Source organism: Microtus oregoni, unplaced genomic scaffold (genome assembly GCF_018167655.1).
Source record: "Microtus oregoni isolate MIOR12 unplaced genomic scaffold, Mior012 000005F_ref0000423, whole genome shotgun sequence".
NCBI lineage: Eukaryota > Metazoa > Chordata > Mammalia > Rodentia > Cricetidae > Microtus > Microtus oregoni.
The window spans coordinates 160,555-172,798 of NW_024543064.1; the positions used below are offsets into that span (position 1 = coordinate 160,555).

Below are 12,244 nucleotides of genomic sequence, written 5' to 3' on the forward strand. Positions count from 1 at the left end.
TCCTCCCATTTCTTTTCCCAGGGCTGATTGGCATAAGACATCTCTCAACCCAAGAAGAAAATATGCCCTGGTAGAAATGAACCGACCAAGCATTATCTCTCAAGATATCAAGACATGATTCAAATTCTTTAATAAATGGCAAGAGAGTCCCATTAAATATTGAAGTCACGAGAAACAGGGGACCTATAGAATTTATGTGAAGATTTTCTTTCTATCCTTTCCAAATTATAGCTCTTATTGAGATCACTAATATAAATTGAAACTTCTTTGTCCTGAAAATAGGTTTAATAAGATTTCATTAGAATGTATATAAAATTTTGAATTTCCTGCAGACTTTTTAAAAGCATGGAGTTAATAGCCACTATTGTAGCTGGTGACTTGATTGTTTTCATTTTTATTAGTAGATTTTAAATATAAAATTCAATTCTTTTTAATTTATACACATGAACATTGAGTTTCCAACTCAGTGGGCATGCTTGATATAAAAGGGAAAACAGCATTCTCTAACACCCAAAATAATGGCAGTTCAGGAGAATTGCATTAATTCTCTATAAGTAATAAACATACTGTGGTTTGTGTGCAATAATTTTGACTTCTTTATTATTAATACAAATTTTGTTAAAATAAAACATTTTATTTTTCATCTGAATGAACTATCGATTTCTTCCACACTTTCCTTATGACATTCTTCATGTCCTTATTTCTAAAAGTATAAATCATTGGATTAAGTAATGGGGATAGCATGATATAAAATATTGCTATCACTTTGTCAAAGGAGAAAGAAGTAGGAGGCCTTGCATATGTAAATATGCATGGGATAAAGAATAAGACCACTACAGCAATGTGGGACCCACAAGTAGACAGAGCTTTCCATTGTCCTTCAGAACTGTGGGATTTTAGTGAAAGCAAGATAAAACCATAGGAAAAAAGCAACAAGGAAAAGATTATGATGCAGATAAACCCACTGTTGGCAGCCACCAAAAGTCCATAGATATGGGTGTCAATGCAGGCAAGCTCCAGCAATGGGTATAAATCACATATGAAATGATCAATGACATTGGGTCCACAGAATGGCAGCTGCAAAGTGAAGATAATTTGTATAATGGAATGTAAGAAGCCTCCTGCCCAGGCCACTGCCACCAGAATTCCACAGAATCTCTGAGTCATAATAGAAGAGTAGTGTAAAGGCTTACAAATGGCCACATAGCGGTCATAGGCCATGGCTGTCAGAACAATCACCTCAGCCCCACCAAAGAAGTGTTCAAAAAAAAGTTTTATCAGTCATTCTTCAAAGGAGATGGTTTTTCTCTCATAGACACAATCTACAATCATCTTGGGTGTCATGGCAGAGGAGAAGCTTGCATCCAGTAAGGACAGGAAAGCCAGAAAGAAATACATGGGGGAGCCCAGCAGTGTAGGGCTGCAAACAATGGTCACCACAATTGTCATGTTGCCACCGATAGTTGCAATGTAGACAAATAAACATATAATTAATATCAATTTATGAACATTTGGGTTCTGTGATAGTCCCAGGAAGACAAATTCAGTTACAAAACTCTGGTTTTTCATTGTTTCCAAGGAGAAGATGAATGTCCAATTGAGAGCATGTAATTTGGTAATGATAAATATTTTTGTCAATCCAATTTATGACTTTGAGATCAACAAAGACTTAATACAGCTAGATACAAAATTACATTGAGTGTTTGATTTCACTGAGAAACAAAAAAAAACCAAAAAAATACAAAAAAAATTTACATAGTAGTAGTAGAAGATCAATCAGATTGAGGTAAAGATACATTATAGAATAGTTAAAACCTAGAGGTCTGCACACATAGAAATGGAAACAGAAACATGTGTAGAAGATTTTCCATTCATTTCCACTTGTCCACACAAATGAAAATGCTTGTGCTCTTGCACTCATTAATTACATGTAGCAATAGAGAATCATATATTTATGACAATCTGGACATGTTTATAACTTTTGTTAAAAAATGTAAATAAAAATATTGTTTACTGTAGAAGTTAAAAATAATCTATGTTTATAAATTACACTTTCAGTTAATAGAAATCATTTCAACAATAAATAAAACTAAGAAACATGCAAAATGTACAATAGTTTCTGTCTTCAATTCTCTGATTAATTTCTATTAACTATGAATTCTAAAACTATTTACAAACTATCACCAAGTAACAGTAGGATAAAACAAAGTTCAAGTGATCATGACATCAGCCATTTCCTATGTATCTTCAAGGAAAGTATGCCAGTACATGAATCAGGGTCTGGCTACTCCAGCCTAAGGAGAAAACAGAAAGCAAATGGCAAAAATGAGTCAGAAAACCAGCTACTGACTCTCCCAAGCATACCCAATACAGGATTTGCTATTTGTTTTGTGGCTTGGAGCACATTACTTAAGGTTCTAAAAATTCTCAAAACTTGGAGTGACATTTCTGTGTTTGAACTTGATAAATATGTCTCTCAATTCATTCTTAAGAAAGCATGAAAACATGATAAGAATGCTGTCAGTATAAAAGGAGAAAGTATTGAGGGGTAAGAGCATACCACAGAGTCAGAAGAATGGTATTCTACTCCTAATTCTAACTGTACTATCACCACTAATGATGAACATTTTACTAACGTTCCTATAGATCTAAATATTTTAAATTATTTTAACCGGTCACAGCACAATCACAAACATTAAACATCTCTCCTTCAACAACTGATAAATGTACAGCATTGCCCTCAAAACTCCTTTCCACATAGCTTCATTGTATCAAAAAAATCAAATTGACTGGGACAGTGAAAAAAAGACAAAGCTTCTATTAATTCAATTATTCTTATTGCCTATTTCCTTAGCAAATATAGTGAATTAAGACTATGCAAAGTAAAAGTTAGCATTAAAATATTTAGTTGCTACTATCAGATATCTAATAATGACAGCTTGTTCATGTAGCAGACATTTTTCCCCAAACAAACTAAGCTACTTCTATATCTTCTGACATAAAATAGGGACAGGAACACAGATCAAGCTCAGAGACTTGTGAAAGTCTACCAGACAGTTATGTAATCACATTTTACAAAACACGCATCAATGATTATAGACAAAATTGATATCAGCATGAATTTAAGCAGCATCTACATAGAAAATAAAATTTTCATTAGCATAAAAACCTGCTCTTTAAAAATTATGCAATCTTCAATTATAACTCAAATTGCAACAAAAATGATTTTTTCATTAAACTATTTTATAAAGAATATGAATAATGATTTTGAAAATATAAACATGTTTGGAAACTTTCTATTAAATATCTCAGCTCTATAAACTTACTATAAAAGTGAAATGAATAGAGAAACAACATAATGCAAGATCGTGAATTATGTATATTAGTAAAATGGAGAGTACCTAAAATTTGCATAGAAGACATTTATACGAATCAAGCATTTATTCCTTATCCACTTAGGTAAGAATGTTCTTTTACATGACAATCTGGGAACTCTGACCCCTGACCCCTTCAGATTTCAGTACCTTCTCTTGGCTTTTCCTGATACTCTGATGATTGCTCCAAATGCTTCAATTGTCATAATATTGATATTTCTTGAGTAAGAAGGACTCTGACACCATTTCTGTGTTTCCACTGATGTTCATTCTAGAGGGTACGTGAACCCTCTCCTGGTTTCTTTCTAATTCATCTGATTTAAAGGAGACACTAATCCATGGCCAGCACCAACATAGCACATGGTTCCAGATGCTCAATTTTCCTGAGCATTCTAAGGCAGGAGCCTAACATTATTTACAAACATCAAATGAACACATTTAACTCAGAATACTCCACTATCTAACTTGTAACATTTTTCTTACCTTAATGCCTCTTCTTATGAAGTTGTCCTGTGTGTGATTACGGACATGGTAAATTCTGTGTTGTATATTAGTAAGTAGAAAGAGGACAGCATTCCATGATTCTGCATCAGGATTCTGGATATATTCTCTGAAAATTCACTATTTATTCTTAAAATTGAGGAAGTGCCATAGGATTAAAATATGTTAGAAAATAATTCCGTTGCAGTAGAAAAGTAAATTATATGCTTGCTGCATTTCTGAGTTGAATTTCATTCACAGATAAAATCTCAATAGAATATTAATTTCATTAAATTAATATAATATAAGAATGGGTGCTTTGCCTCCTACTTCAAGATTCTTATTAGTTTTTAAAGGCTTCAGTATTTATTGGATATTTATTATACATCAAGTCCTGTCCTACAGGTTTCATAGATGTTGTTTTACCTGCTTCTCCCATCATTGATCGGAGCAAACATGATTTACACACTAGAGCCTCTGATAATAAAATAAAATTATTATAAATCTCACTCATGTTAATCAATCCATTAACAGTTCTAGTGATGTCACTGTCCTGTTTTATACGGAGTAGGTTTACTCAGTACCTGGTCAAACTCTAAACCGATTTCTAATCTGTTTTCTCATCTAGGACAAAGTACAGGAGCTTCTTCTGCAAACCACTGCCCCTCATATGCTCTCTGCAACAGGTTATCAAGGAGAAACAAAAGAAGCTGTATTTTCTTTCTTTATTTGCAAACAGAATTTAAAGAGTTTTCTATGTGATTCAAGAATATGTAGCCCCACCCATCCCAGAGCTTGGAAACTTTCCATTATTGTGACCTCTAAGACCTAATTTTGAGAGCTGTTATTTTCTCACTTGTTTATGAATTTCTATGTCCTCAAAGAATTAGAGTGTTTTTTTCTCCTTTGGACTTCTCCATTATTTAGTTTGGAGATGCTTCCCAATATTATTTGAGTGCTGAGAAAAGATTGCACTCATCCACAAAAGAAGCATAATTTTTTTCTGGTACATTTGCATATTCATCAAAGAATAATATGTCTATTTACACACAGAAATATTTATTAGTTACTCAGAATGTTATGTTTTTCTCTCAGAAACTTATTTGGAGATTCTATAACTTTAAAACTAAATGCAAAATTTTGGCAATTAAATTTTTATAAAGGTGAGGGCATAAAGCTGGCCACTGTCATGTTAGTGAAACACAACAATGTTGACGGAGGCTACTCATTCATTGGCAGCTGCTCAGACCCAAAATAATCACACAGAAACTATATTTTTGCAATAATGTTTGGCTAGTAGCTTGAGCATATTTCTAGGTAGCTCTTATATCCTAAACTAACCTATCTCCATTAAGCTGTGAATAACCACAAGGTCGTGCTCTGTTGGCAAATTTTGGAGTCTGTCTTCTGCATCAGCAGCTACATGGCATCTGACTGACTCTGCCTTCTTTGTCCCATTAGTCACTTTAGTTTTCCTACCTAGCTCTACTCTGCCATATCACAGGCCAAAACAGCTTCTTTATTCAATAACAAGAAAAAGCAGCACATATACAGAAGAACCTCTCACACCAAAGGACAGACATGAGAGAAGCTAGCAATAAATCTGACACTAGAGAAATTCCCAGGAACCCACACGGATGAACCCAGCTAAATCCCTAAGCAATAGAGGAGAGAGTGCCCAAACTGATCTTAACCTGTTGTCAGATTGTTGAATATCTTAAAATTCATCATAGAACCTTCATCAAGTAACTGATGAAAACAGAGGCAGAGACCCACAGCAGAGTACTGGGCTGAAATCTCAAAATCCAGTTGAAGAGTGGAAGTAGTGAGAATATGAGCAAAGAGATCAAGACCATGATGGGGACACCTACTGAAACAGTTTACCTGAGCTAATGGGAACTCAGCAACTTCTGCCAGACAGGGAAGAAACCAGCACAGGATCAAACTATACCCTCTGAATGAGAGTGATATTTGTTTTTTTTTTATTTATTAAAGATTTCTGCCTCCTCCCCGCCACCGCCTCCCATTTCCCTCCCCCTCCCCTAATCAACTCCCCCTCCCTCATCAGCCCGAAGAGCAGTCAGAGTTCCCTGACCTGTGGGAAGTCCAAGGACATCCCACCTCCTTCCAGGTATAGTAATGTGAGCATCCAAAAAGCCTAGGCTCCCTCAAAGCTAGTACATAGAGTAGGATCAAAACCCAGTGCCACTGTTCTTGAGTTGTCAGTAGTCCTCATTGTCCGCTATGTTCAGCAAGTCTGGTTTTATCCCATGCTTTTTCAGACTCGGGCCAGCTGGCCTTCGTGAGTTCTCGATAGAACATCCCCATTGTCTCAGTGTGTGGGTGCACCCCTCGCGATCCTGAGTTCCTTATTCGTGCTCTCTCTCCTTCTGCTCCTGATTTGGACCATGGGATTTCAGTCCTGTGCTCCAGTGTGGGACTCTGTCTCTGTCTCCTTTCATCGCTTCTCTAGGATCAAAAATTATAGGCTCAATGTCCTTTAGTTATGGCTAGAGACCAATTATGAGTGAGTACATCCCATGTTCCTCTTTTTGGGTCTGGGTTACCTCACTCAGTATAGTGTTTTCTATTTCCGTCCATTTGCATGCAAAATTCAAGAAGGCCTTGTTTTTTACTGCTGCGTAGTACTCTAATATGTATATATTCCACACTTTCTTCATCCATTCTTCCATTGAAGGGCATCTAAGTTGTTTAAAGGCTCTGGCTTTTACATACAATGCTGCTATGAACATAGTTGAGCATATACTTTTGTTGTATGATAGGGCATCTCTTGGGTATATTCCCAAGAGTGGTATTGCTGGGTCCAGGGGTAGGTTGATCCCGAAATTCCTGAGAAACCACCATACTGATTTCCAAAGTGGTTGGACAAGTTTGCATTCCCACCAGCAATGGATTAGTGTACCCCTTACTCCACAACCTCTCCAGCAAACGCTATCATTGGTGTTTTTGATTTTAGTCACTCTGACAGGTGTAAGATGGTATCTTAAAGTTGTCTTGATTTGCATTTCCCTGATCTCTAAGGAAGTTGAGCATGACCTTTAAGTGTCTTTTGGCCATTTGAATTTCTTCTGTTGAGAATTCTCTGTTCAGCTCATTGCCCCATTTTATAATTGGGTAAATTAGCATTTTAAAGTCTAGTTTCTTAAGTTCTTTATATATTTTGGATATCAGACCTTTGTCAGTTTCAGGGTTGGTGAAGATTTTCTCCCAGTCAGTGGGTTGCCTTTTTTTCTTAGGGACAGTGTCCTTTGCGTTACAGAAGCTTCTCAGTCTCAGGAGGTCCCATTTATTCAATGTTGCCCCTAATGTCTGTGCTGCTGGGGTTATATGTAGGAAGTGGTCTCCTGTGCCCATGTGTTGTAGAGTAATTCCCACTTTCTCTTCTATCAGGTTCATTGTGTCCACTCTCTCCATACCTCTTCAATGTAGTGCTTGAAGTTCTAGCAATAGCAATAAGACAACATAAGGGGATCAAGGGGACTCATACTGGAAAGGAAGAAGTTAAACTTTCGTTATTTGCAGATGATATGATAGTATACATAAGAGACCCGAAAAACTCTACCAAAGAACGCCTACAGCTGACAAACACCTTTAGTAATGTGGCAGGATACAAGATCAATTCCAAAAAATCAGTTGCCTTCCTATACACTAAGGAAAAAAATAGAGCCATATCTAACACCATGCACAAAACTCAAGTCCAAATGGATTAAAGACCTCAATATCAGTCTGAACACACTGAATCTGATAGAAAAGAGTGACATTTGTATGACTGGGCAGACTGCAGAATTTACGGCAGTGGCACCAAGATTTATCCCTCCTGCTTACACTGGCCTTTGGAACCCATTCTCTTTGGATGGATACCTTGCTCAGCCTAGGTATAGTATGGAGGACCTTGGACATTCTCCATAGCAATGTGACTTACCCAGTCTGAGAATTATATGTGGTTGGGTTGGGGGAAAAGTGAAGGAAATCAGAAGAGGGAGAGAATGAGAACTGGAATTGTTATGTAAAAAGAAAAAAGTTTGTTTTATTATTTAAATATAACATTTCATAAAAAGAAAAATGAAAATATGGTACATTTACCCAATGAAATATTATTTGTCCATTAAAAAATTACATCATAAAATTATTATCAAAATGGATGGCACTAAACAAAAGCTATCTTGAGTTAGGTTTCCCAGATGCAGAAAACAAATATAGTATACATTTACCTATATGTAGATAATAGCTATTAAGTAAATGATATCCAAACTGTATTCTATAGAACCACTGAGGGTAGGTATATATAGTAACAGAATATATTGAACAGATATGGATCTCATTAGCAAAGGTAATTTGAGTAGATAATTATGGATGAATGGAAATAACTGGAATGGGAGGATCAAGTGGGAAGGAGAGAGGATATGGGGATAGAGAACTAAACTTAAGGACTATATGAGGGTTGGTCTGGAAACCTAATATAGTAGAGGCTTTCTAATATATATCCATATATGAAGGCAATCTAAATACGATTGCCAAATAAAGGGAGACATAGTCCCAACTCTACAGTTCTCTTGCCATCAAATGAAGCTTCCAGAACTGGGATTAGATTACATCTAACTGAGTTGTTGTTCGAAGGGGTTTATGGAGAATACTCAAACAACTGAGGCAATTGCCAAGAAAATAGGTTTCTGTCTGCAAATTGACAGAATGACCCATTACTGAGGACATTTTCAAAACTCATTTGTAACAGGAAGGGAACTTGTTTGTCCTGGCTGCCCAGAACTGAAATAACCACACAGAAATTGTATTAATGAAATTACTGCTTGGCCCATGAGCCCACTTCTTATTGGCTAACTCTTATTTTAATTTAGTCCATTTCTATTAATCTGTGTATTTCCACGTGGCAGTGGCTAACTGGTGAAAATTTACTGGGAAAAATTCCCAGCAACTATCTCCAGTGGATCCATGCCATCTCTCTGACTCTGCCTTCTTCCCAGCATTCCATTTAATTTCTCCACGTACCTAAGTTCTTCCCTATCAAGGGCCCAAAGCAGTTTCTTTATTAACCAATGAAAGTAAGACAAAGACAGAAGGACCTCATACACCATGCATTGAACATAGATTTGTCTATCTGATACTTATAAAAAAGCCTTTACTCCTACATTCTAGACTTTATAAAGTACAGACTTTGGTACAGGAAGGTACTCTGCTTGATACTAGAAGAAAGACAAACACCAAACCAGCCACAAACCCTTTGATCTATAATGATGTCCTACCTGAAAAATATGCTGAGACAATATTGCCACACAGCTTGTGGGAATAACCATCCAGTAACTGATTTGACTTATGATCTACTCAATCAAGTGGAACCAATACCCAACATTATTTGCGACCAAAACCATGATACTAGATAGTCCATGTATCTAGGGTCAACCCAAATAGTACTGGTCTAAAAAAGAGGAGAGATGATAAAATAATTTAATCAAAATGCAATTCTACTATATTTATAGATCAGTGCCTTGTTCATCCATAGTCAGTGGTACTTCCTCCTGTAGCATATGGGAACAAGTATAGAGACCCTCAGTATGACATTATATAGACTGTGAGATATCTGGGAGCACTCATGCCCAAGTTTGTCATCTCCATCAAATTCTTTCCCTCATAACTGAGAGAACACTGTGGAAGAAGAGGCATAAAGGATGTTAAGAACCAGAGGTGGGGGCCAGACGGTGGTGGCCTACGCCTTTAATCCCAGCACTCGGGAGGCAGAGGCAGGTGGATCTCTGTGAGTTCGAGGCCAGCCTGGTCTACAAGAGCTAGTACCAGGACAGGCTCCAAAGCTACAGAGAAACCCTGTCTCGGAAAACAAAAACAAAAACAAAAACAAACAAACAAAAAAAAAACAAAAAAAAACAAAAAGAACCAGAGGTGGAGGGGGATGTAGGAGACAGTTTTATCTTTTCCAGCAGAAACTATATTAATTAAAGCACAACTTTGCCTATTAGCTCGGGTTTTTTATTAACTAGTTTTACATCTTAAATCGACCCATTTCTATTTTTTTATATTTTACCCCATGTTCATGGTTTAATGTTAAAGTTTGGTAGGAGCACACCTTTCTCCTTCAGTGTCTACATGGTGTCTCTCTGACTCTGCCTTCTTTTCTCCTTTATCTCTGCTTGGAATTCCCACATTGCTCTGTTCTGGGCTGCCATAAGCCCAAAGCAATTTCTTCATTAACCAATGAAAATAAAACATATTCACAGGATATAGAGGGGAATCCGCTATCACCTCCCTTTTTCTGTCTAAATACAAAGAAAGGCTTTAACTTTAAGATTACATGACTGCTCTTTGGACTGGAGAGGGAGGGGGAAAGGAATGGGGGGAGGGGGAGAAGGGTGGGAGGAGGGGGCGTAGGGGGGAGGAGGGGGAGGGAAATGGGAGGCTGGGAGGAGGTGGAAACTTGTTTTTTTTCTCCTTTTCTCAATAAAAAAAGAAAAAAAGATTACATACAATAAAACTGTTATCAAGCTATCAAGAAAGAATTACAGTCACAATATTTAGTCCACATACATTTGGCAAATTAAGGAAGATACTTTATTATCTATCCTATTTTTGTGGATTTAAAGTTTTATTTCTAATCTATATTTTATAATTACAACTATATTTCTTCAACACCTTAAAAAACTCCAGAAGGATATAATAATACCTAAGTAAACAGGAAGCACACTGTAAGCAACTTCTAAAACTCTATAATTGACCAAGTCATCTTGCTGCCTGGAGGGTCACCCAAAGTTCTTCTGTACTATTGGGGCATCCATTTTCAGCCTTCAGGCCCATAATATCAGACAATCTTTTCATGAAGAAGGAAGTTTCAAAGACAGTTCTTCCTATAGTGGCAACATGTCGGTCACTTTCTTCTGTGTCCTGCAGAATGTCTAGCATAAATTTTAATGAAAGATTGTTTTACCTTTAGGCAAGTTCAGCAGTCATTTGTCTATGGGTTCTGAATGCCCAATTCATACAACATACCACTAAGCAATCCAGGTTCCCTAGCAGTTTCTTGCCCACATGGTTAACAAGCTACATAAGAAGCCTTTTCAATGACCATCATCCTCTTGAAGTAGATTGGTGATGACAGGAGCAGATGAGCATCATTGTTATAAAAAGTCCTAAGTTCTTAAAACATTTTGAATGCCAGATTCTGTTAGTCTTTCAAACGTTTGAGGAATACATACCCATCTGAAATATATCTCTGTACATCAAGAAAATTTAACTAACAGGACTACACGCTTAACTACTATAGATGTCTATTTACTTGTATTTCTTAATATACATTATATTTTAAATGAACTTCACAAACACAATACCTCAATCAAAAAAGAAATATTCATATATTAAAATTGACTTTAAATTTGTATCAATAAACCAAGATTCAGACCAATGCAAAGTATTCACCTCTATAGCATAAACCCTTTAAATTTAAACAAAAATTTCTAAACAATCATTTTGGGAATCTAGGTGTAGTTCTCTAAACCTCTTCATTTTGATTGGAAGTACTGTTATTCATGTTTTATGGGGTATCCTGTGTGCTAAATCATCTCAGTGAGCAGTCCTGAAGCTACCATGGATGTTGGACCATCTATGCCATTGTTTCATGGGGTCTTGTTTGATCAAGCCATATTAGACAGTAAGGAATCCACAGCTTTCTATCCTCTGTGGAAACAAAAGCAGATGCTCTTTTCCAAAGCAACATCTTTAATATATTGGGTTAGCTTAGTAGTCTGTACAATGAAATCTCTCTTTACTTTGCTAATCCAAGTAAAAAAAATTCAAAGAAAACAGTAATATACATAATCCAGGCTCACTGCATATATTCCATCTTTATGTGGCTTATTTTTATTACTCTATTACTTTTCTTGCATGTTTAATATTTATTTTTTATCTTTACTCTTTTAATCTATGACTGTCTGTACTCTTTTATATTATAACTCTCTATACTCATTTTCTCTCTATCCAAGCCTATATACATTTATCCAACACTGTGAATCATTCAGAAGTCTTTTTAATCTGAATCTGTCTTTATTGTGTGTGTATCTGTAATTTTTTTCTGATCAGGAGCATCTTTTTTTTTTAATGCTGAGTGGTCATGGCTAGGATCAAGTAAGTAGCCCTGCCTGTTGGCTCTGCCCAGTCCAACATGGCAGAAGCATGTTCAGTACCTCTGAGAGCCATGCATACCACCTTAGCTCCAGGGAGGCAATGGGTCTGTCACCATTAAGGAATTTACAACACACTGCTAACAGACCCCATTTAAGTGCTCGTCCTTCTGAAAGAGCCAGAGTTATTCTGGCAACTAGCACAAATTAGGAAGTCATACCTAAAGAAGC

The 12,244-nt window shown here is 36.5% G+C and overlaps 1 pseudogene; it reads right to left on the minus strand.

The window, feature by feature from the left end:
* Positions 1-633: 633 nt before the first annotated feature.
* LOC121448589 lies at positions 634-1,596 on the minus strand (annotated as a pseudogene).
* Positions 1,597-12,244: the final 10,648 nt, after the last annotated feature.